Source organism: Cydia pomonella, chromosome 20 (assembly GCF_033807575.1).
Source record: "Cydia pomonella isolate Wapato2018A chromosome 20, ilCydPomo1, whole genome shotgun sequence".
Classification (NCBI taxonomy): Eukaryota; Metazoa; Arthropoda; class Insecta; order Lepidoptera; family Tortricidae; genus Cydia; species Cydia pomonella.
The window spans coordinates 17,510,802-17,538,397 of NC_084722.1; the positions used below are offsets into that span (position 1 = coordinate 17,510,802).

At 39.6% G+C, this 27,596-nt stretch overlaps 1 protein-coding gene across 1 annotated transcript in view; it reads right to left on the minus strand.

Moving 5' to 3' along the window:
* The window catches only part of LOC133529063 (TWiK family of potassium channels protein 7-like), a 32,887-nt gene extending 5,916 nt beyond the window's left edge, over window positions 1-26,971 (minus strand). The window contains exon 1 of the mRNA XM_061866678.1: window positions 26,767-26,971. The gene's annotated coding sequence lies outside the window, so the exon portion shown is untranslated. The remainder of the gene's footprint in view (window positions 1-26,766) is intronic.
* Between the last annotated feature and the right edge of the window lie 625 nt (window positions 26,972-27,596).

Sequence of the window (27,596 nt, forward strand, 5' to 3'; positions counted from 1 at the left end):
ACGACGCGTAATTGCGTCGCCGCTTCATTATAAACGCTGTAAAGTTTTCTTTGACCGCCCGCGGCCGGAGATTGCCGGCCGCGCTCAAAGCCGCGCCCGAATCCTCTGCAAATGCAAAAAGCCCCTCCCCTCATCAGCGAGGCGAGGGAGAGGGGGGGGGGGGGTCGTGTTCAGGCGTGTAATGACGTCCGGCCGTAATCGACGGTAACTCGCCACGGGCATTGTGTACTGCACTGCGATAATTAATCACCCTGATCGCTCTTTCCACCGGCCCGCGTTTTATATTAAGCCCAATTTCCCGGCTGGAAGATTAATCTACTACTACTATATCGATGTGGATTTTGCTGAACACCTAGTCATTGTTGCGGGCTCGATATCGGCGTGGATCGCGTACGGCGGCGGCGGCGGCGCGGACAAGCCGCTGTGATTGCGTCTCGCACACATTGTTTGGCAAACCCCCCCTCTCCCGCCCCCTCCCACTGCAATTGACACGAGAGCCCGCTCAATGCTCATGACTCCCGTGACAGCCTTTTATACAAATAGCTTCTGATTTGTTCTCGGTTCCGGGGACATGAATCGCATAAATAAGCAACAGTAAGTATGTACCCTGATGCGTGCGTACGATTGTACGGAGCCTTCCTTCAGCCGAATGTGGGCGACATATTAATGATACACGCATCACTAACTTCGTAGCATTGAGCTCATGTTTTTGTACAAATACATTGTATTTGTACGAAAACACTTTTTGTAAGAAATGAGCAACGCCATGTATTTCTTGCTAGACAATATATAGATACTTACGAATACATTCATCTCATGCGTCTAATATACATATACAACTAAGGCTTTGAAACTTCTAGGCTTCATCAACAGGGTACATATTTCATTAAATATTGTTTTTTTTAACACTATGTTGGTGGTAAACAAGCATACGGCCCGCCTGATGGTAAGCCGTCACCGTAGCCTAATGGACTCCACACCCTCGTTGGGCTCTGGCAACCTTACTCACCGGCAGGAACACACAATGAGTAGGGTCCAGTATTATTTGTCTGCGGTTTTTTGTAAAACTGCAGTATAAACTGAAAAATATGTCATACATATACTTAAGAAAGAAAAGTCACCGCCTCCAGTGCCTAGGGCAGAGATTGAACCAGCGTACTCTGCATTTGCGACAAATGCCTCAGCCACTCGGCCACCCGGTATATTGTAATGTATGTATATACATATATATGCGTTATTTTAAGTAGTAAAATAACGCAAATCATAATATATTCATAAATTAATTTGATTTAAATTTAAAAGTCGAAAAATTACTGTCTTGGGTGAGACTTGAACTCACGGCCTCTGGATCGATACTCCAGCGCTCTGCCATCTGAGCCACCAAAACCTCATTCATAGGCAGCAAATTTTCCACCATATGGGTCTAGGGGACCCTAGCGACATCTACCGTAAGAATGTTAAACTTCTTAGACGGCTACCGGAGTTCCAACTCATATTGGAAATTCACCATTAACGATGTAATTTTTCCACTTTTAAATTTATTCTTAGCTTAATACTCGTAGCATCGTTCGCAGACGGTTCTGCTTGTTAAAAATTAATATAATTTTATTTGTTTCCTACTAATACCGTGACATGGCCAAACAGCAATAGGCATACTTTGTGATAAAATAAAGTAGTGCATTTTTGCGACTGGGTGTACCACCCGTTCGTTTCAAGTAGGCCGTTGCCTCCCGGCCCGCTTCCCCGCACCACCCCCTCTTACGCCTCATCCACTCGGCTACTAATTTCAGCTTATCAGTTATTTTAATCACTTACATTCAATACAATCACAAAAATTATTAAATAAAGTGAGCATTAAAAGGTTAAGTACGAAATTGTTTATGTCCAAAAGAGAGATATGGGCAATGTGAATGTCATCTCGCCTTGTGTGGTAGGGCACAGCACAGCAGATGTCATTCCAGATCTAGAGTAGAGCCCAACTGGGGAAGTACCTCCACCTTACAGAAAACCACAGCCAAATAACACTTGACCCTACTCATAGTGTTGTGTTCCTGCCGGTGAGTAAGGTTGCCAGAGCTCAACGAGGGGGGTGGGGTTAGGGTCGGCAACGCGCATGTAACTCCTCTGGAGTTGCAGGTGTACATAGTGAAAGGGGAACACCAAATTAATCGAAATTATTTATTCTCATAACAAATGTAATTAATTTAAAGATACTTAATTCCACATTTGATTTGAACAATTACATCCTACCTTAATTATCTGGCAGCACTATCTTCGTAGTATGGTTGTTAACTGCTTGGCGCACCGTAACTGAATGCCTCATGAACGACCACTTCGCCTTTTTATTGACTACCGTCCCGCCATTTTACCGACTACCCTTTCAGTGCATCATGATTGGCCGTTAACTAACCAATCAGGAGCGACCGCCAATGAAGTGACAGGTGGTGTTGCCAGATAGTACAATAAATGTTATTAAGGCGAAAATGACGCTATATTCAATAAATAATATTGTTATTGGAGTTATATTCTAATTACAAAAATAAACGCTAACAATAGGCTACGCAGACTGCTTACCATCAGGCAGGCCGTATGCTTGTTTGCCACCGACGTAGTATAAAAAAAAAAAAAATGTCGACAGTACTATTACTGGAACCTGTGACGTTATCGTCTAATGGTCGCCCAACTTGAAGCGAATGGACAGTACATTTTACCATTGTCGGGTACCCGGGGAATCCGGGAACGCGAGAAAAAATTTAGATACTGAACGTTAAAAGTCCGAGAACTATGAAATCCTAAATAAGTACATCCACTTCATCTTTCTGCTTCCCATACTGATAAAAGTTATAGGATATCCGGTAACATTGCCTGTATTCCCGGAATTGGCGTTCTGGCAGTTCCCTCGCAAGCTGTCATCCGACGTGACGAATTAACCGCAGGTGCGATTCGGCTTACTTTTATGACGTCATCTCGCCACTGGGCAAATTTGTGACAGCACACGTGATTGATATATCAACATTTCATCACACGGTAACATCGCTTCACTTTATTGTATTGACTTTGACCGATTGACGGGCACCGTCTGGGCTATCAAAATCACTGCCAACTTATCTTGATTTGCCTGTATACTTATTGTTATAGTGAAAAAAAACATTGATAATAAAAAAACGGCCAAGTGAGAGTCGGACTCGCGCACCAGGTTCCGTACCATTAATTAAAAATCACTTAAATAATTGTTTTATTCTGTTTTTAGTATTTGTTGTTATAGCAACAACAGAAATTCAACTGGCTAACTATCGCGGTTCATGAGATACAGATAAAGATATTGTATTATTCAATTAGGCATATTACAATGCGCTTGTGAACGTAAAATAAAGCTACACCGGCTCTAACCCTACACCTCTGACCCGAGAAGATTTAAATCCCCCCTCAATTGGAGGAGGGTATCCCAATATGGACCGGCAAGAAACTCGACGGGACACATCTTTTCAAAATATCCTGAATATCTCTAATCCTTCTTTCAATATTATGACGTTACCCGGTCTACTTCGCTCTTCTGGCAATATGTCTCTGTCCTTCCCTCTTCACCGAACCGGGTTCATGTCAAATTCGTTCACCGTGCAGGTGGCGCGTCTTTGGAATGGACTTCCTTTTAACACCAAAAATGCGCCAAATAAGTTAGCTTTCAAAAAATCATTACGTGCCTTCTTTGCTAGCAGAATGAAAAATTCTTAATTTATATTTATTTATTAGCTTCATATGTACCGTCTTTTTTAAATTGTATATATAGTATATGTGTATATTATATTTGTATGTATATGTTATTATAATATAACATATTATGTATTTTTGTTTGATTTGCTTACCGCTCACAATCTCTCTGCTGCCTTAAGGTTGATTGGTAGAGAATGCCTCGTGGCATTAAGTCCGCCTTTTGTACTGTAAGATTTTTTCTTTAGTGCAATAAAGATTAAATAAATAAATAACTCCACACATAATATAATGATTTTAATTGCTACTTGTTTTTACAGATTCTGGTTTGGACCATGCATGTTTGTCTGTCAAGTAGTCCTCGACTCTGTAATAAGCCTTCAACATCAATGACTTTTTTAAGTTATTATTAAGAGCTGGCAAGGGTAATCTTAAAGCATCGTCAGGTAACTTGTTATAAAAATGAATGCATTGCCCAACTAATGACTTTTGTACTTTGCGGGCACAAAACTTTCTGATAGAAAGCTTATTTTTATTTCTAGTGTTATAGTTATGGACATCAGAAACTGTGTCAGAAACGGACGGACGGACAGCGGAGTCTCAGTAATAGGGTTCCGTTTCACCCTTTGGGTACGGAACCCTAAAAATTAGTTTATCGCAATTTACTGATTTTTGGGAACCATTACGTTACTGGGAATTTATTAGTTTTAAAAAAAATACTGAGAACTGCAGTTCCGTTCCGTTCTCTTCCCACACAGATGGCCTACTGTAAACACCGAAGTTCGCAAATTGCGGGAATCCTTCTCTTTTACTCGTATAAAGTATAAAAATACTCGTAAAAAAATAAATACATTTTATTCAGTAACAACAAAAAGTTTACAGTCTGCAGGTTGGTATCTCTTTTTAAGTAACGAAATACTTGTGTCAAGAGACACCGCTCTTCCACTATAATGTACCTTTTTGGTACAAGGAAAGATATCTATCGTAAGGAAAAGATAATATATTTCTCTCTAATGTCCATGCTCCAGTAATAAGCGCCCTAGTTAAAAACTATATTAAACGGGCGTAGTAGACCGCGACCCTGGTCCTGTCAGCATATCTGTCTCCTTCCTCACGATCGAACATGGTGGCGGTCCGGTACTTCAATTAGTAACAGCTTTGGGATTAAATTAGGTAAGGTTTTGTGAAGCTTTTTACAGAAGAACAAAAACTATATCCGTCCCTTTTCAGAAGCCATAATACTAGCACAGCGAAAAGACAGTAAGATTTTCTCTGACTATGCACGAATGAGAAAAGATCATAGCGCAACCTATATATTCTATGTTTTCCTAATATCCCACATACATATGACTTATGGTCATCCTAATTAGAAAGAGATGCAACGGCCCACTTTGGCTTCTCATGTGGACACACTTTTTGGTCAATGTACTTACACTATCCGGTTTATTCTCTAGGTCCGGGCCACAAGCACATATTGCCAGGGAAGTAAGTATAGGCCATAGTGAAATAACTTTCACATGTTTTAGTAAATAAATACGATTTTGTTTTGCTTATAGGATACGCAGCACACAATGTATCAATATTTTGTTTTTATTCAAAATGGACGCGTCTTCACAACTGTCACAAGTGATGCCCTATATATATGCATGCAATATATTACCACTCGAAAAAAAATGAACACTGTTAGTCAAGCCTAAATTGAAAATTTCTTTTAAAATAGTTCCATTTCATAGCAGTAATACCTACGCCTCGGTTTAATTCGCGATTGTATTAAAAATACACGCAATATTTTTCTGGAATCTTTTATTTTTTAACCGGCGTTAAATTTTCTCCATGTATGGTCAAGGTCACCGAGATTACCAGTCGCCTTAACACATTAAGTAGTCGCTTTCCTCTACAAAGCGGGAAAAAGCTGGGATAAACTACGACTGTAGCCCTATCAAAACGGTGACAGTAAATGTGTCAACATTTCGGAGCGACGTAGTTCCGAAGCCAGATTTATTCATCAGCTGCCGCGCGAGGCGACTGACCCGCGCTAATCACCGCCGTTCCGACACTGCCCTACTCCCAACACTTCATTACACGACCAGAATAAATTGTGCTTTTGAAATTAACAACAACTATATTTAACTAGATATCACTTACATTGGTCAGCGCGGGCTGGAAATGCGGAAGGCGATGACAGTAGCACCAGTGCCACTGCCTTGCTTGCGCATATTTGATGTACCTAGTAGCAGCAACATTATTAACCTTCCTTAAACCTTATGCTTTTGCAATAAGGTTCACAATCTGTCAGTGAACAGGACAACGCCACACAGTAGCTGGGGAGAGACATCCCTAAGCTGGCAACGCTTATGCTCTCTTGAGTGTTTGTGTTGACACTTCACACGCCGTATGTTGAGCCGTATGAGCATCTCGCAATTAGTGCGCTAATACACGAAGGTTCTCTACGCATCGTAATTAGTGGCTCTGTGAGCTGTAGACCTAGCTGTAAAAATATCTAATTATCAGACCCACTCACCAAGTTTCAAGAGAATACGATGAGAAATTGCGACCTGTAAACGAGAACATCTGGACATACGAAAGGATTTTTACCCAAGCTGAAATGGAAACCTTTGCTTTCGCTCGGTCAGTTACGTAATGCTGGCAAACGAACTTAGTGTAAAAAGATAGCAGAGAAAACCTTAATCTCGTAAAAAACAAAGTATCGAATTAACAGTAACGGTTAAAGTATTAACGTAACTTAAAAGTAGTACGAGTACATTACATACATACATACATACGTAGATTAAAGTAACTTAAAGTTTACAGTAACGGTTTCGATGAAATTGCATATCTAGGTGAAAAACGATAGTCGAGATGTGAACGGGAACGATGTGGTGTTTAGCACTGTATGTAGAGTGAATGTAGAGAACCGTCTTTAAATTGAGCGGTCCGCCCCAGAGCTCGTACTCCTAAATCTAATAATTACGTTTAAGTCCGAACATAGGTACGCCACTTAAAGTTGCACTGTAATACGAGTGTTTATGTTTACGGTTTTCTAAAGCTTTTACAGACGCTTTCAGTGCGTTTAATGAAATGTTTCAATTGATTAATATATAAACCTTTTATTATATAATTTTTACTTCTAGTTACTACACGTGGAAGAGCGGTGTTCTCTTAACACAAGTATTTAAAATACTTAAGAAGACGCACCAGATTAGACATTGTAATTTAATTAAGATACTGAATAAATAAATCACTGTTTTCCGTATCTACGTATATTTATAACCATGCCATTATTGCGAGTTGCGACACAAAACAATCATCGATAAAAGCGACAAGAGCGAGCGAGCATACTCGACTCACTCCTATCTCGTTATCTCGTATAATGCCGATATACGGCTGCTACACGCCGCCGCACGCCGTCGCACGCCGCTCCGTGACATATTGTGGCTTGTTGTTACTGCGCTCATTCAGCCTGTTTATTGTACGAGAGAACGCAATCACTCCTAACATCCAGCAATACTACTTACGATACAATTTCGCTGAGTGAAACAAGTGTCAAGAGGCCGTAACGCTCACCGACGACAATGTCTCCCCTCCCCCGCTCGCCTCCCACGCCTCGCTTCATTATAAATCAATTTACTGACGTTCTGTGTAAAGCAGAATTGTTTTTCGCGCCTTTATTCCATAAATATAACGGGAAAACTTGTAAAGTAGGACTACAGCAATAAACCATCGCCCGTTAAAGGGAAACCTCACGTGAACGCAAGTTCCCCTAAAGTAACAAAATCTTGTAGGTGAAGTTAGTTTATCAAGTGGCGAGTGCGGGTCGCGAACATCACGCGAACTTTCCTCCTGAACCTGAATCAATAAAGCCTTACGAGTGCGTAAAGTAAATAAATTATATTTTATTAGTATGTAAATTATAATTTATAATTTTAAGTCCTAAATTGTACACCCTAGCAGGGTATCATCTACCTACTTGACTATATTTAAGACCAAAATGTACAAATGAACATGATTCAATGGAATAAATGATAGGATATGATATGATATGATAAAGTACAGCATGGACCGCGGGCCGCCGGTGCGGTGCGGGCTGCGGCCTGTGGAGGCTGAAACAGATTTAACTATTTGTTATACTCATTGCCATTGCTCATTGCCAGGAAAGCCAGTGATAACCTGGAAAAGTTGGTAATCATTGGTAAAATCGGACGCGATAAGCCGAGACGCAGGAGCCCAATGAGGTGGACAGAACAAATTCGCTCACTCCTTGACGTAACACTTGGCCGTTTTGTTAGTACAAGAACTATTGTATAGTAAAACATAATGAATAGTGAATATCTTCACCTTACGCCCACGTGACGGTCAGCGAAACGGCCAAGCCATATATTTTGACTAAGGTGTATAGTTTGTGAAATTAGGGCTTGTAGAGTTAGAAGCTTGGCTCTACAAGAGATCTGATAACTTTTTGACAGTGCGAGCCTTATGGTTTTGTCTTGGCAACATTTTATATGAAAATGTTTTCGATGGGATTGTAGGATACTTAGTAGTAGACTGCATAGTGTTGCATGACTAGCATGAGTGTTGTTCATTTAGCTGATAGTAGTGAATTCTTTAGCGCCTCATCCATGAAAATCTGGCAAACTAGGAAAAGTGTCATCCTGCGAGACAGGCATAGCCTAGCCTAGTGCCGATGTCAAGGGCAATTTCTATATCTCGAAACAACATTTAGCAGTATTTAACTAAAATAAGTTTACTCAACCTTTTTTTAATTATATGTTTCATTATATCAATAAACTATTTTTGATTTAGATTTTTTGATTTCAATAACAAATTCAAAACCTTAACAAATTGTTAAATCAGAATTGGTCTCGATGGACTCGTGGTGAGCGATTGTCACGACCCGAGTCAGCTGAGGCTGCTCGTTATGGCAGATAGAACAGTTCACCGCGGCGAAGGTAAAAGTAACACGGGGATAAAAGGACGCGTGACCGCTGGCAAAGGCTCCTAATCATTCGGTCGTGAATTAACCCAGTGCCAATTGAGGTTCATAAAAAGGAGTGTCAAAAACTAGTGTTAATCCCATTCAAAACATAAATGTGAAATGAAAGCCAAGTTCAATGTTAGAAATATGCGTCGTTGTTGACTTCACCGGTAAAGGAAGTTCTAATTCACTTGGGAAATAATTAAATCTCACGATTTGTCTGTTACTTTTCTCTTATTTAGTTTGTTGGTATAAAAACTAGCCAAGACACAACCTGAACATTTTTGCCGGCGAAGTCAACAACGACGCGACGCATATTCTGCATTTGAACTTGAATCTTATTTCACATTTATGTATTGGATGGGATATCATTACTTTTTGTACACAAATTATTAGTATTCATCATAGTTGAATTCGAAACTACGAAAATGTTTACTACAAAACTTAAATAATTAAGGAAAATTGGTAAGTATCTCAGTATACAAAAATGTTGTACAAAATACGTAAACGCGCGAAGTTCAACCGTTTGGTGTTTTCTATGGGAGCGCAGCGGCCGTGATTGGTCATTTCTAGGGCTCCGTAGCCAAATGACAAATAACGGAACCCTTATGGATTCGTCATATCCGTCTGTCTGTCCGTTTATGTCACAGCCACTTTTTTCCGAAACTATAAGAACTATACTGTTGAAACTTGGTAAGTAGATGTCTTCTGCGAACCGCATTAAGATTTTCACACAAAAATAGAAAAAAAAAAACAATAAATTTTGGGGGTTCCCCATACTTAGAACTGAAACCCAAAAAATTTTTTTCTATCAAAACTGCTTCGAGAAACGGATGGTACGGTCATGCCGCTTTTTTGCTCGACTTGGCAGGGGCACTGCCGTGCCTTTCTTTTCCATAACCCTTTTTGTTTCACCGTAGTCGGGTTACGCGTGGATAGAATCCAGACCTTTATCGAGTATTATTAATTTATGTACGCAAAGCCGGGGGAAAAAACGAACAATATTTGAAATATGCTAATTAAGCCCTTCCAAATTATATATAACATGTCATCACTACTTAAAATTATGTTTTTCGTTCGTCGCTTTACGAACTTTCGAGGGCGCCGTGTTGAGTTTTTATGTGACGTCGTATAGCCTATAACCAGCGGACAATCAAAACGATTCGAATGACACCTCATATATCAAATTATAATTAGTACTTTAGAAGTTATAGGGAACAGATGAACATACATACATATCAATGTATGTACTATATACTGTGAAGGTTTGGAACCTTCACAGTCTTTTTGTAGATAACTGGCCTCAGTCATCGATTTGAATTTAATAATTATCGCCTTACTAAACGAAAAAAGATTTGAGCCATTCGGGGGGTGGCAGGCATTACGGATAGTTCATTAATAATCTTGTTAAAAGAAAAACAAATATATAATATCAGTAATCTACGTTTGTATGACCGAAAGCTATATGTTTTCCTACTAGCCGGTAGCTTAACACCGCATTTTCGTTCTTTAGTGTTACGGTGAACTCATAACCCTCCTTTTTCTTTGCCTTATTCGGGTAAAAATAACAGGAACTATTACTTTAACCATACGACTCGCTGGCTCTTGTCCCGCTAGAGGAATCCGTTTCCTCCTATCCCTGTCACTTCGTACTTGCTCGGCATTCCCGGTACCGCTCGTCCCTTAAGTGGCCGTGGACGGATTCCTGTAGAGACCGGCACCTGAACAGTTATTTGCCGTCTCGTGAAGTCGGCTCGGAACGCGGAGCTTTGGACGTTCTAATGTTGACTCTGGCTTTCACAATTGTTACTCATATTAGTGAATTGAATCTAGGCCACAGCATGTTAGTATGCTATGCATGATGGATAGCGGTTTGCAAGTGTTTCTTATAATTTAAAGTATGCAATAAAATATTTGTTGTAGCAATCATTATCATCATAAGATCAAGCTTGGGTATCATCCCACTCTAACATAATTACAAGAAGTAATAGGTATAACGCTGTTCATTATTTTTCACCACACCAGCTAGTACTTAAAGGCTATCTTATATCTTATATTATCCAGACCTCCCGCCGCTACATCTGGTGATACAATCTGAGGCGCGGAAATCGCTACACAGGCTGGCTCTAACAGGCCTATGGAGCGATAGCAAGCCAAAGACTAAACACACAAACATGGAATGTGACAATTTCATGGAAAGGATAACGAATATGGGCTGCGATAAGATGCAACCCAAGTTTGTGTTCCGTAAGAATTTTAAAGTTAAAGTTCTAACAAGGGCTGAATGGACCGAAGGTCTTCAAGCACCAAATTCAAATTCATAAACATCAAATTATTACATAGATTTCCTTAAATTAGAAACTCTGCTTCCTAAATAGGTATAACCTGTACTTTAGGGTAAACAGCGCTCCTCCCCAAAAATTTAGTTGCAGGAGATGTTTTATTTATATAATTTTAGATGAAAATTGAAAAACTTTAGTATCATTAATACTGAGAAATTTAACTTATAAATCTAAACATGAGTATGTGTGTGTGTGTGTATGTGTGTATGTGTGTGTTTGTGTGTGTATGCAGAAAGGTTACTAGGCGACGATAGACATACACACGTATATAGATAAATACACTTATATGCATAGAAAACACCCATGACATAGGAGGAAATATCTGTGTTCATCGCACAAAAGTAGTGCCCTTCGAACCCGGGACCGTCGGCCCCAAATAAAAGTCATGTAAAAGAGCCCTTGAGGCCTAGTTGCAGAATAAATTTTTGAAATTTGAATTTCATAGGCAGGGTCACTACCCACTAGGACAGACCGGTCGCCAATATGATTGTAACTATGTTGTAAAAATATGTTGGACTCGACATGTTGTCGACTTGCGAAATCCAACAAAACGGTATATGTTGCGGGGCCAGGTATCTATAATGAACTACCCGGCAACATAAAGATTATTGAAAATGACCTGATATTTTACAATCGATTAAAAAAATGGCTGACTACAAATGCCTTTTATGACATGTCAGAATATAATGATTTGAATTTTAATTTAATTTAATTTAATTTATTGGATGTATGAATTGTGTTGATTATTAATATTTTATATTGTTATATTTTATATTATTTAATTTGATAATTTTGACATGTCAGAATATTATAATAATAATTTAATTTAATTTATTGGATATTTGAATTGTTTTGATTATTTTTATACTGTTTTTATTTTACTGTAATTGAATTTGATTATTATTATTTATTATCTTAATTGTACTCTTAATTGACATAGACCTAATTATATATTGTATTACCTTTTGACTTGTAAAATTTGCAATTTTATCAATAAAGGAATATGAATATGAATAATATGATCAAACAGAATAATTTGTCAATATTCATATATGTCAATAGTCATTTTATAAATGAGTATTTTTAAATTTTACACATCTAATACGAGTACATCCAAGAGGAGCTTTACCTAGTTAGTAGCGTGAATCAACACGAAAGCTGGCGCGGATTTGACGGTTCAGTACAAATCTCGCGCTCTTAAAATCGAAGTATACCTCACAGCCAAATTGATTCTAGTCGCAAGATGTTAGCCAACCCGCCAGCCTCCAGCATCAAGTGATATCTAACTGGCCGTGAACGCGCGGGCTCGCTATTCCCGCGCCGCGAGGCCGCGACCGCGACCGCGCTGATGTATTATTCATGGCGCGCGGAGCGAGGCGAGGCCCGCGCCGCGGAACCCAATTCTAATTTCACGATTTTGTTACAGTTTTGATCTTATTTTGATGCGACTTTGAAGATCGCTCACGCTGATTGATATGCGTAATGAAGTACGTGAGATGCGTACCATTTTTTTTATACCACGACGGTGGCAAACAAACATCCCTTTGGACGCCTGCAATTCCAGAGGTGTTACATGCGCGTTGCCGACCCTTTAAAAACCTGTACACTCCTTTTTTGAAGAGCCCCATACTATAGACCCTCAGGAAAACCTCGGCAGGAAGCTCAGTCCACAGCCGGAGCGTCCGCGGGAGGAAACTCCTCTTAAACCGTACAGTGAGCAATTACCAAGACGATCGTCAAGGTTCAAAAGGTCAAGGGTCAAACCTGTTCAAAATTATAACAAGTTGTTAAATCGAAATCTAACTTCCGGAGACGCATTCCACAAACAACATTTTCAACTTAATTTAATATTGATTTGTGACGTTTCTTGCGATTCATCTCTCTCAAACTAAAAACTAATCCTGGGCGATAATGGCGATATGCACGGCGAGTATTAAATCAATAATAGATCCAGCTAAGGTTTTTATAATTGGAATGTCATTTCCTTCTGCCGTTTGTCGTTCGCCGCTGCATTCGTTATTAGTCGAGTCGGCCCCGGACACATGCTGCTAGGGAAGAAGCAATATTTTTACGAGTACACGTATGTTGTCCTAAAATATACATGATCTTAGAATGTTAACGTCATATTGATAAGGGTGTATTTGGTACTACATATACGTATCATTCGCACTCATGTATATATACATAAGTACAGGGGCGGAAGAGATGGCCGGGATCAAGTCATGGGTCACGAGTGAAATTAATAATTTTCGTTCCTCATATTTCTTAAAGAGAGAGAGAGAAACCTATGTAATCGGCTACGGCGTAGCGCTACGACCGCAGCTCAGCGGTGAATGTGTCAAGGAGTTGCTACGCATCGTAGCCAAATCATAGCCTGCTATCGGCCCGATTCGAACTTTAAGATACGTCCAACATTTGCTGAAGATACGATCCCACCAAAACATTTGCATGTTAAATGTTGCCAAGACGAAACCATAAGGCTCGCTTTGTAAAAAAAGTTATCAGATCTCTTGTAGAGCCAAGCTTCTAACTCTATAGGTACAAGCCCTAACTTCACATTACAAACCCTACACCTTAGTCAAAATATGTGGCTTGGCCGTTTCGTTGCTACGAAAACTATTGTATCTACATAACAAAAAGTAATGAACAGTGAATACATTTTTCAAGTTACTCCTGCAAACCGCTTAGAAAGTCTACGGAGCTCCTCGTAGCTTCTCTACAACGACCATCTTCTACGAGATAATTACATGCGGACCGATTCGAACTTTAACGCATTCACTGCCAACGTTTTCGTAGCGCTACGCTCGGAGCCGTATCCCAGCGTTTTCCCGATTTGTAGAGTAAAACGACTACGAACAGAGAACCCGCCCAGCGGGTTCCCGGCACTCAAAGTGTTAAGATACGTCAAAAATTTCCTAAAGATACTATATAGATTGGATATGTCAGTGTCAAAAGTGACGTTTTTGTTTGAAGAAACATCACTTTTGATACTGACATATCTAATCCATATCTGACGAGCTAAGTGAAACGCAAGGACACTACGTACCTTTTCTCCAAGCGTTTCGTCGAACCCTCATGACTTGGGTTTGGATTATACCAAATAAACGATATTCTTGGGATATGATGTCAATAGTAGACTTATTAAACATAGACAATTTCAATTACATAGCTTTTATACTTTAGATATCATTGATATCAAAAAAAAAACATTTCCGGCCCGATTCGAAGAATGAGATACGATAACGATAAGTTCTGGTTTAGATAAGTTCTCATTTAGATATTCAACATTTTGAAAAAGGCATTCTGTAGAAGCCATAAGATTATGTTACATTTGTGACCTTTCTGGAAAACCGACAGTGAATGAAATATAGGACAAACATGTTTCGAGGTTGTGATAGGTAACTGGGCTCCAGGTTTAAAGGTCAGCTGGGACCTCTTGTCGTAAAAGTGAGTGACTGAGCCTATTATTCGAATTAAAATGAAACAGAATCCAATTTTAAATTATATTTATATTTTTAAACATATATTTTTTATTAGTTGTAAAATACCTTAATTTCAAAATTAATAGCTGGCAGTTCTTTACGACAAAAGTACCTACATTTAAAATAACTAATTTACGATTTCGCAAAGGAATAGTTTCCCCCTATTAAAGCCTGTAAGTAATAATTACGTAGGTAACATGTAACGTGTCGCTCGCGCCGCGACGACGGTCGTTATCGGCTGATTGTGTACTTGCGAACTAATTTCACGCCTTACACAAACTAATCCAATATTCACACGCGTGCCACTTTGAATACGACTCGATTGGTTATCCAAATACACGCTTTAATATTACTAATATTATATGCGTCGCCTCCTAATACGAGCTCACTTGACGACCCGACAGCGAAAATGGAGGGTTTTGGAACAAAATTCCGTCTTGAAAGTTTGTAATACCAAATATAAATGCATCGGGATTTTAAGATCTAACTAGTTCAACAGAGTCGGCAGGAAGCACACACCTGGCACCTTAGGGCAGCGTATTTATTCGAGGTAAAACTATTTCCCACGAAATATAGAATATTTATTTATTTATTTAAAATTTGATTCAGGCAACAAGGCCCATATTACAAATACCTTACAGACTAACATACATATACATTTTATAAAATTACAACTAAACACTATTTAGGCAACAAAACAGCGTGGCTCCGTTGAATCGGCTGCTCTTGTGTCGGATTCGGCAGTTTGCCCCGGAACCTCCGAAACACGACATCACCCTTAGGCCAGAAGTCGGCGCATTCGATGGTCCCCTGCAGCGGTCGCGGCACGCGCACAACAAAAGAGTTGAAATGCACGTAGTGGCGCGATCCACACTGAGTCTTACGAGGCGCCGTGCGCGCCTTCTTCTTTCTTGATACCAGTGTGAACTCCTCATCCACTGTACACTAACCCGATTCAATGCGACTTTCGGACTGGCGACGACATCCGCGTAAACACGATGACGTGATTTGGAGGAGGCGGGGGGAAGGCGCGCGCGCGGGAGGCTCGCGGGCGGCAACACGGCTGATGCGACACATTTGACAGTGTCAGCAACTCGCAAACTGACCGACTCGGCGCTCGTAGCATGCCGATCATCGCGCTCCGACCGAGTAAGGGCACTGTTTCGCAAACTGATGGCTTCGTTGCGTAACTCTGTTATAGTGACCTGGGCCGCTTCAAACTTCGTAATGACATCCGCTAATCATGTTTTTAGGGCCACGATTTCCTTCAACAAGCGATCCCGAGGGACCTTCTTTGCTGCACAGATGTCTTCGACAGAAAAACTCGACGAACAGATATGGACAGCAGACACCGTGTCCATCACTCCTTCCAGTAGCAGCTTCCGTTGCAGAAAGGCGAGGAGCTCGTTCACGATAGGTGCACTCTGCTCGAAGGCACTCATCGCGTCACTTCGCTAGCTGCGGCCGAGCCGCGCTAATTTCGCAATTAATTAAATTAATTAATCATCAATGCGTCTATGTCGTTGCGCGCATTGGACACGACACATTAGTCCTTGTTTATATGAATGCAATACGTATTTTTAAATAAATTATGTTCATGTTTATATATCTCTGAGTTGTTTATTAGGTACCTATATAATTTAACGACTACCTATCACAGAACAATCACTGTCTAACAACTTCTTTGCATTTAGAAACTGTCTTGGCTCCAGATGGTTGTTTGAGTGTCACTCTGCAGATGCTATCAACAATAAAAACGTGTCAGCCGCTAGAGTAATAATAACGTAACATGAATCCCCGTCAGCCGAAGATGAAACTTGATAGGTACCGTTATCGCATGTGTCCAGTATTGTATTTTCCCCTAAATTTTATATTCCTTACGCCCTGATGGCTGCTTTAACTGCGACCGGTGACAAAGGGGACACCAAGCAGACTCCGAGTACACACCTCCAAATTTCGCGTTGGCAAAAGATATACACAATAAATCGGGACTGCAATAACAACTTGTTAACTACCTTTCCGGTTCCTTGGTGTATAAAAATGAAATGTCATGTCAGCTGTGCTGTGGTACTCGGCGGGAGGCCGGCTGAATGGCCTGCAGCCCCCTCCCCCACCCGCGCCGTGTCATCCGCAGTCTCGCTGGATAATTCCCATTCGTAATCTCCAACTTGGAATTCTTTCGTGTCAGACTTTGTGTTCGACAGATCTTTGAATTTGTTTTTTATTGGTCGGTCGTGGTCCTGAGCGGCGTTGTAAATATTGTAATAGCTGAGGTTCGAGAGGACGGGGCTTCGTTTCGGAATGGGAGTGTCAGCAGCAGCCGGCGGCGGCGGAGCGTGACTATCTAATTAGCATCCTTGAAAGGCAATTTTACTGTTTTTATTGCGTGTTCCATTTACTAACAGCCCGACAAAAAAAGTTTGAAATTTATTTTACATTTAAGCACTAGATTACATTTTATAAAAGGTATAATTTACGTCACCAATGTCAATTGAGCCCATTAATTAGTATGATACATAACGCCAAGACAAGAGCATTCAAGAGCATACGAATAGATATTGCGATGCCGGCTGGTGCATGGGTAACATATTTTCTAGCAAACTTTATTTCTGATACGAGTGGCTATTGTCTATTGCACAGTTATTTTCACTGTCAAAAACTGCTAATCGAGGCAATCCTAACGAGATCGAGAGAAGTACTTCTCATAGAACTAGAATAACGAGTATAAACTCAACTCTACATATTGTCTCGGCCTCACTTCCACAGTTGATACATTTACATGAACATTCTGCTCAATTAATATCGGGTATACGGAAGCGGAGGGCCCGCGCAAATCGCCTTTCCTTTTCATACAAACGTAATCCTCATTTCCTCTCTGAATATGAATATTATTGAAAATATTTTGACACAATTTGTTGTATATCTACCACAGCTATGCCCCTACGTTTGATTTTTTTCCAAAATTTTAATATTATATGAGTAAGGAGAATTTAAAAATTTGCATGAAACCGGTTTTTCGCTTCTAATTTTTACAATAATCAAAAAATCTAAAAATTCAAACGTAGGGACATAGCTATAGTTAATATACATCAAATTAATTAAAAATATTTTCCATAATGTCAATATCCAGAGAGGAAAATGTGGACTACGTTTGTGTGGAGCAGCGGCCGCCCCTTTCCTCTTAAACATGGTTCAAAACCTTTTCATTTGTAGGAAACTTACAAAGTTAAGCCGTTAGTTAAAAGAGTATTCACTGCTTGTTTTTTACACGACTGCCCAAAAAAAGGAGTGTATGGTTTTTATGCTTAAGTGAGCATTATAGTATTTTTCAAACAGCTTGGGTTCCATGACACAGTTATCTCCATACAATCATAACCTCAAAACGCACAATCTAGCAAAATTGTATTGATATAGCATGAATGGATCTCTTACCGTTCCCAAGCTGTTTGAAAATGTCTATAAAGAATTGTGTTGCATTCAATCATAATTTTTAAAGGGACTATTGCACATTATTGTTTTTTACCCAGACAGACACAGCCGCCACAAATTATTGTTTTAATAAAGTGTAATTTGCCTGTAAAATGCCTAAAGCGTCAAGGCTGGCGGTCAGCTATTTCCAGAATAGTTCGGTTGCTGGCGACGCAGAATCATTCGCTACATTACACGCGCGAGTTTTGCTTGTATTTGCATTCATGAATGCTGATGGCGCGAGATGGATGGCTGCGCCCCTGGCCGCCTGGCCGTGACCTGCCGTCCCGTCACTCCACTAGGTTAGTCAGGGTCTTATAGACACAGACAGCAATTTTTTAATTCGTCGATTACAAATAAGTTTGGAATGCTTGACACTTCTGGGGTGCCCGTTTTTCAACTCTTAAAAAACCTGTACGCTTATTGAATGTTCCCATTTACTTATCTCTAAAATAGCTTTGCCGATTTAGTTTCAAGTTTCGACAAGATTACTTCTTTCGAAAATTCGATTTATAGTGTATTTTGTAACTCAGTAGATGGCGCTGTTCTATATTATTCTTACGTTATTAAGTGAATTGAGTGAATTATATAAATATAAATCACAATGTATGACTATTATTGAATAAATGATATGATATGCTATATTATTATTTGTGTCGAGGGTTTAAATAAAAGGGTTATGCCAAAGTTGCGTATTGGCAAAGTGAACATGGCTAGGCTAGTAGTTTACATGGCTCTCTTAAAACGGAAGTATTAATTTTTCTTATTAAGCGAAATGTAAATTTCTTTGAGAAATAAAGTTCATTAAAGTAATGTGCAAATAATTTTGAACACTCGGCCCTTTAACTACTTCAGCTGCTGACAAGTGCGCACGGGTGGTGACCAGCGACCAGTGACCAGTTTTGACACTGATGTATCCCATCCACATCATTTCTAGAGCAAATTTTTTGACGTACCTATATTAATGTTCGAATCGGGCCGATTGACTGATCATCGTTAATTTACAGGAACAAAACATTTATATAGTATTATAACATTGACGATAGCTTTAATAATGTACCTACTTAAGGTATTCAGTTGTCATCATAATCATCTTCCTCGCGTTGTCCCGGCATGTTTGCCACGGCTCATGGGAGCCGGGGTTCGAACACTTTGGACTCTCGACCTCCGGATTGCAAGTCGCACGCTCTCACCGCTAGGCCACCAGCGCTTTTTCAGTTGTACCTAGTACATTCGTTATGTTCACATTTCACGAAGAGTTTTTCGTATTTATTAGGTACTTTTGCATTTTATTGTTAGTTGTCTTATTACTTTTGATAGGGCAAGTGTTTGTCATAAACATACAAGATATATATCTAACCAAATCAACGGAACCCTCAAAAATTTATATCGTATTTGAACAATCAATTGGCAACTTAATCTATTTTCAATGGAGGTACTTGAAGAGGGTGCCGGGTGGTGAGAGGGGAGGGGTTCCAAAGAATTAGCAGCGACCGGAAGCAGACAAGCCGGAAGCGCTGCCGGCGTCCGTTTCGGCGCTCACCTGATTGCATTACCCTCTCCCCCTCCCCACCCCCTTTACCTCAACTAACTCGATAAGGTGCTGTTGCGATACACAGCCCACCGGCCAATGATAACGGATTAGTGACAGACCGACACCCGACGACACACGGCCCGTCGCCGCCGCCGGCCGAGGTATATTTTGATGACATCTGTCACATTTATTCAATTTATTCACCGTAACAACCTCATATTATGAAAGTAATATTACCAGCAAACCTGGTCACAGCTCAGATATTACCACTCAAGTATGACAAGACAAAAGATAATGGAAGAAAAGATTGAAGGAAGATAGGAGGAAACCCGAGAAAACTTATACATATATTAGAACTCCATCAAAGAGGACATTGCGAATTACCGGGATCTTATATTGCTATTCCGACAACAATTCTCGCTTGATTGATAATTCGTCATATTTGTAGGTATTTCAGGGACGACATGTGGTGATGATGATATGAAGCATCAAACAAATGCTTCATATCATCATCACCACATGTCGTCCCTGAAATACCTTCCTACGTCGATACGTCGGATCCTTAAGAATGTTGACAATGATATCAAACAAATATCATTGTCAACATTCTTAAGGATTCGACGTTGACCGAGTAACGTTCCTAAGATAAACTACAACGTCAGGACAGGGACAAAATAACATCAATTTAGTAAAATAAGGAAACTAATTTCGAAGCGCTATCTCTAATTTGTATCCGAAACTAGCTATGTAAGTGTGCGTGCATTACGCACACTTACATATGCATCGGTATTTGTAGGCACTTTCGTACCACATAATATTAGGTCTACTTGAGCGGTTTACAAGTCCATTTATAGTTTGATTTCTTGTAACTTTGATAGTTAAATCTGTACACTGTAAAAAAAAATATAAGTTAAATCTGTACAGAACCCTCGGTGGGCGAGTCCGACTCGCATTTGTCCGATTTTTGTTATTAATCTGTATATTGTTTTTATGTTCATATGAAATGGTATAGTATGCAAAACGTTGCATGCAACCATTATGAAGCAAAATAAAGTTCTGATTCTGATTTGAACTCATGATAAAAACCTATACAAATGCCTAAAATATTACCTACAATCGTTTCTTTTAAAGAAAAATTATGCCTGAATGAAATTGTGGTGTTCAGTTCCATTAATTTGGAACCTTTTAGTTTACCCGCGAGCGTGCGAGCGTGAGCCTCCGTCGCCGCCTATTTACTGCCGCGCCGCCCTTTCTCCGAGGAGAGCTCTCAGGTTCATTATTAAATTTGCCAAACACAATTGCTGGTAACCTAAGCCAAGAAGGGATCCCATGCGAAGATCAATTACCTGTAGCATGATAAAGTGAGGCGTGGTCCGCTTTTTATTATTGAGAGTGCTATGTTGATGTATGGCGCGGTAAGCCAATAAGCCGAGTGATAAAGCGTGCAACTTTAATATGGAATCTTGTGTGATTTTTCTCCTGGATTATACCTAGGTATTGCACCAAATACTCGTAGTTATTCAGAAGTAATGTAACTGCAATTTAACGTCTAATATTATTACGAAAAATTTAGGGGCCCTATGAGTTTAGCTTATCGGTTTCAAAAGTGGTTGATTATCAGCTCTTTTCGAGTCGATAAAGGGATCTTTTCCGAACACCTTCAAATTGTTTCAGAGTCATGACCTTCAATAATCATGTAATTGTATTTACCAGTATCCTGCGTTACTTACACTTAATTGAATCGGCCGAACCGTACTCCGGCGGCGCCAGATACCATTATTCATTCATAACTTTTAGATAACACTAAGTAATACAGATTGAAACCTGTTAAATAAATAATGAAGGTACTTGGTCGTATTTCGATTGCGCGCGTATAAAATGTAACATTTTTCCCGTCCGCGGCGGTTTTGTAATTCAAATGAGATCACATCGCAATGCCGGCCGATTCGCCCGATTCTACTAAGTAGGTGTGGGTAAGGGCCACCCCACACTAGCACCTTTTGAGCGTCGGTGTCTAGTCAACGCTATGGAAAATAGCGTCGCTGCGCAGTCGTGCCAACGTTGCGTCGAGCAGCAGCCATAGAGTTGACTAGACGCCGACGCTCGGGAGACGCTAGTGTGTGATACGATAGTACGATCAATCTTCACGATCCGTCGTTACAGCCCGATTCTTTCTCACCGCACTGGGTTTATGTCTAACTCCTTTGCTGTCCAGGCAAGCCGTCTCTAAAATTCGCTCCCTCTCAATATAAGACATAAGACAAGCCCCGAGCAAGTTAGCTTTCGAGCGGTTGAAGGAATAACTGCGTTTGGGAAACTCATCTAACAAATCGCTACATTAAGTATCTGCTGAAACAAGAGTTCGAGTAGCGTCCATCATTATTCATTACATATAATTGATTATGTGTATAATGTTTAGTAGTATATTATTTATATTATATATATTTTAGTAATTTTATTTGTGTATTTTATATGTATTGTATCAAGTTTTTCAGTTGTTTTCGATAGTTCTAATAAATGTCATCTTTCTTTCTGTTTGCACCATTTTTGCATGTCTTTGTTTAGCCCGATGGTTGACTGGTAGGAAATGCTATTAGGCATTAAGTTCGCCTTTTGTACATTTTTTTTTTGTATTTTGTGCAATAAAGTTTAAATAAATAAATAAAGTTAAGTATCCAACTTTGAGAACAAATCAAATTATTTTTATCAAATATTTTGATTATTTAAGTACATAATCATACTAATGTATATAAAATGATAAACTGAACTAGATGTCCATATTAAATCAGTTATTATATATCAGTGTATAAAGTTAAGTATCCTTTGAACATTTTGATGCCCAAGTGGCTGTATAGTAATATACGATATTATCGTTATGGGTGTATCGCTAACGTTTAGTGGTACGTACCACTAAACGTACTTACCACTGTGCAATATGTGTATTGGGCCTTGCTGAAAAATAAACTAGTGACCGTCAAAAATATTTTTGATACATACTTTTAATGCCGACTGTACTTTCTCTCCTTTGCATGTCTGTCAAGTACTTCTCGAGATCTTCCTAATGAACCTAAACTCAATGTGTTTATGTTTTTCCATCAAATAATTCCTCCGGCTACTTCCGAGTACATCATCAGATCAGCTCCGTGTTAGCATGTTATTGCATTGTCATCAGATTTACGGAATTATAGTATGGCAAGCAGATATTGAAGTAGTTAAAATGTAGGTTACAAGAGTTGAAGCACATCAAAATAATATATACAAATATACGCCGTGAAGCTAAATAAAAGAGTGAAAAAAGCGGCCAAACCGCCTCGCTACATTAGACGTAAAACGCCAACTACGCAAGGACAGACCTAAGCCCTCCTATGTGTATACATACAACGCGGCCGGTCAACTATACTGTTGTGAATGTGAAAGGGTGTTTAAGAGCAAGTTTGGCCTGGCCAGCCACATAAGAGCTCATGAGAGGAAAAACCCTTGATTGCTGAGGTCGCCGTCATCGAAATCGATGTGGAGGACTATTAATATTTTTATTTATTTTATCATTCCCTTATTTTAGAAGTTACAGGGGGGGGGGCACACATTTTACCAATTTGGAAGCGTCTCTCGCGCAAACTATTCAGTTTGGAAAAAAATTATATTAGTAACCTAAATATAATTTTTGAAGACCTGTCCCCACACGTATGGGTCTGATGATAAAAAAAAAATTGTGTTTCTGTTCTAAGTATAAAGATTTTTTTTTTTTCTATTTTTGTGTGAAAATCTTCATGCGATTCACAGATTACATCTACTTACAAAGTTTCAACAGTAGGTATTAGTTCTCATAGTTTCGGAAAAAAGTGGCTGTGACATACGGACGGACAAACAGACAGACATGACGAATCCATAAGGGTTCCGTTTTTTATCATTTGGTTACGTAACCCTAAAAACGGATCGGTTAAGGAAAATCCGAGGAAACTCACTTTTGCACCACCCTTTAACACAGTCCTGACGCAATATAGTCTAATAATCGCGTATAATTTGTGTAATAATGTCCTATAATATTTATTTATTTATTTTATTTATAAAAGTCCTTTCTTATGGGTATACATGTAACCGCGGCCGGCAAAACGTTCCACTTTGTCGCTTGCCATAAGGACGCCTTGACAGGTTATTCGTATTGTTTATTCTTTATTTCATTGTAGCCATGTTCATAATACAGTAAGGTGTTACAAGCATAGACGGTATGTACATGACACCCTGTAAGGGCACACAATATAAAGATACAAGCAAATCTCGTCCTTATGGCAAGTGACAAAGTGGGACGTTTTACCGGCCGCCGTGACATATTTGCGTTACTTGCCAAAAAGTCCTGTCCAAATAGTTGAATAGTTCTGTTTGTCAAAATCATCAAAGATAAGTTTTATCAATTCTCAATATAAGTTTTATCAATTATAAATATACTTTTATAGAGTGGTACAACCGCTATTATATTATACGTATTGTGAAAATTAAAATTGATAAAAAAGCCAGTGCTAATAACACACGCGAGATTAACGAACCGGCTCGCACACGATAAAGCTTTTTAAGCAACTGAATTAAACAATTCGATGAAATATTGCCAGCGCGCAAATCGGACAAAGCTTTTGTTCGTGAGGGCTTCTGTATGAGCGCAGCTGGGCCCGGCGCCCGGCGCCCGGCGCCCAGCGCGGCGCGACGCGCGACGCACCCGTATCACTCGCTGTTTGCGAGAATCGTTAGCGTTTTTATTGCATTTGGCAAAAACAACAAACACGTGCCGCGGGAAAACATATCATACTAAATGAATGGAACGGAAACGCTATTTTGTAGGTAATTCTGCTAGATTGGATTAACGACGAGCCAGTTTATTGATTATTGCTTGTAACCAGTCGTAACTACTACTACTACTGTAAAATGCGTAAATCTAAACATATCAGTCTACGTGTACGTTATACGTAATATATTGAATATATAATAATATTTTCCGATGCTCGTTAAATGCCTACTACTTGTTTACTTTACTCGTACTGACACACTCGGAAACTCTCTACTCTGAAGCCACAACAAAATCAATCTGTCAGAAGAAGTTTGCTGGCGTTCGAGTCCCACTTCACCGACGTGACATTGTCATTTACCAAAAATAATATGAAGTTCCCCGCACCTCCGGCATGCACGAGGCAAGGGGGAAAACACCGGGGTTAATCTTTTAAAAACTTCGTTTGTATTATTAGAATCGCGGCGACTGTGGCCTGGAGACCGAAACCTCTAAAGACTAACACTAACACTATATACATATAAATTCCTTACATTGACTTGCCGTTACAAATTTAAATATCAAATACATTTCAAAATAACCAAATTATAGAGGATTTAATTAAAACAACTACAGACTAAGCTTTACAGTATTAAGCTGAAGAAGGCCCGTTGTATTTTTTAATTTTTAAGTCGATAAGGATATCGATATCGATAGATGCTAGTTATCATTGTTAGGTGAGTACAGGAGTGTGACTCACGAATAGGGTTGCCATCCGTCCGGGTTTCCCCGGATTTGTCATAGTTTAGAAGGCGTCCGGGGAGCGTCCGGGGAGGACTACATTTGTAGTCCGGGTTTAAATATTTAAAGCCTTATATATAGGACGCCCGCGACACACGCACAACCTGTTTAAAAAAACCTGTTGGCATGTCCGGGTTCTGGACTCTAAAATCCGGGGTTTTCACGCGTCTTGTCCTGGTTTCCAAATTTTACCAACCCTACTCACGAAATGTAAAGCAAATTGTCAGAGTCAATTAACAAGTCGGTAGATTATGGTACTCATATGGTATGGATTTTCAGTTTCTGATTGTGGTACGAACCCCTATTTTCAGTTTCAATACAAGTGCTTCACATTTCTAATAAATACATATTATGTGAAGAGGTACTTTAAAACAATTTCATTAGTTACCACCTTTGGAACCCTGCCTGCATTGAATTATAATTCAACGAATTTTTCGCTGATTATCGGAACCTAAGTTTTTTTGAAAATATTGTGTTTATCTCGATGACTATCATGTTTTTTTAATAGTTTTGAGAGATTATTTCGGATAAATGGCGTTTTGGATTATTAGGGAGATAACCGAAAATGAGTATCATACCGTAAGATATTATTAACGGACGAAAGCTGACGGGATGGTTCTTTTGATCCACACTCGGCAGTGGGCGTAAATGGGGAGTATCACAGTAAATGTTATTCACGAGTATGTAGGTATAAAGAGCGTTGTACGGATATCAGAGATTTATGATCGGCGGCGAGGGGCCCGCCGCCCACGGCTCGCGGCGCTCCTTACATTCAATTAAATAAATTAATGGCGTAGCTAATTTACTTTATGTAGTTACAATAACAATACACAAAATGAATATATACAGAGGTATTACTATAACTAGCTTAAATCTAATAAGTTTTTGGCAAATTTAAAATTTTTGGTATAAGCTTTTATTGGTGACTGTACTTTTCTCCACAGGCAAATAATACTCATCGAGACAATTCTAAAAACACAAATTAGGTTGCGTTGTTTTACCACAGAGTTCCTATGGCCACCTCCTGTCTCCATCATCAGGTCAGCTCAATAGCATATATTGAATACATTTTTTTTTTTTTTTATTGCATTGTCACCCAACTTACATATATATGCAAATTTTCATTCATCATTAGAAGTCGGGAAGTGGGTTAAATTTAACTTGCAAGATTTGACCCGTACATACATAGGTACATTGCAATTAGTAAATAAAATAGGCCTTTGAGGCATTGTACCAAGGCTGCTGGTGGCATTTCCTAATTGTATCACAATGCTAATACGTTGTGCGAGGAAGCCGCCAACTTTTTGGTCACCAGTTACGTCAACCAGACGGTTCGCGATTTCTGCATAAAAACATGTGTGCGCTGGGACCCCATGGACTATAGTTTCAACGCAAAATGGTACAAAATGATACTCCCTACCGAGACTCTTATATTCATTACATTTGTGTAGTTTCTTTTAATTTTGAACTACGTATGTAGCTGATGCTATAATACTTTATAGCTGTTCTATGTACGTATTATATTCACCATAAAACTTATTTAGAAATAATGACCGTCCCAATATATCCGCTGGCTAACAATACATAATATATAATCATCTGTTAAAAACCATCGAAATTGACAACTTGTATGTATTCTTACATGTAAACGCTAAATCAATAAAATCAGATTTAATGTGACAAATAAATTAAAGTATGTGTCTTACAAGATGTAAGACGCTGATGAGACGGTCACCGCAGGCAGAAGCGCACTCCCCTCGTAAACACACAACACCAACTTTAGCAACTGTTAGACAACTTGTGAACTGCACTGTACGTGATCACTTGTGGTTGCACTCGCGGCGAGACTGACGTCGTCGCGGGAAAGTTGTGCGGCGCGGGAGCCGCGCGTCGCGGCCGCGTGCTGTCGGCGGCGCCGCGGACTGCCGCCGCCGCCGCCGCCGCCGACCGCCGCCGGCCGCCGGCGCGCGCCCGCGCCTGCGCGCCGCCTCCTCACACGCGAGCGAGCGGCGAGCGCACTTTAAGGTGAAATCAGATCGTTCATTTTGAGGTTTTCACTCGAAGCGACACGTCTGAACACAAAATGAACCAAAAGTGATAAATTTATTCATTAGTGAAACAATCCAACAGTGTTGGCTATTTTCATAAATTTCATTCGCATTTCTCACTCGCATGCGGAATAAAGAAAAAATTAACATTGTGAATACAGAATGAATGTTCATTCGGATACTGTGGGTAGTACCTAGACGAACATAACAAATCGCAAGGAAATGGTGTTCAAGAGAACAGATTAACGTTAAAGAATATTAAGATTATAGAAAATTATCAATGCCTTTGGAACCACAGTCCTTCATTATTAATGGAGCAACTAGAAGTAGAAGTTCCTCAAATGTGTATTTTTATGCATACGCAAATGATTCCAATACAATTCAGGATCTTCTTCGGCTAGGTCCCACAGCAACGTAATCGAGGCTCTAAATAGTAAGTAAGTAAATATTCTTTATGGCACCACGAAGAAAACAAATTTAAAAACAGA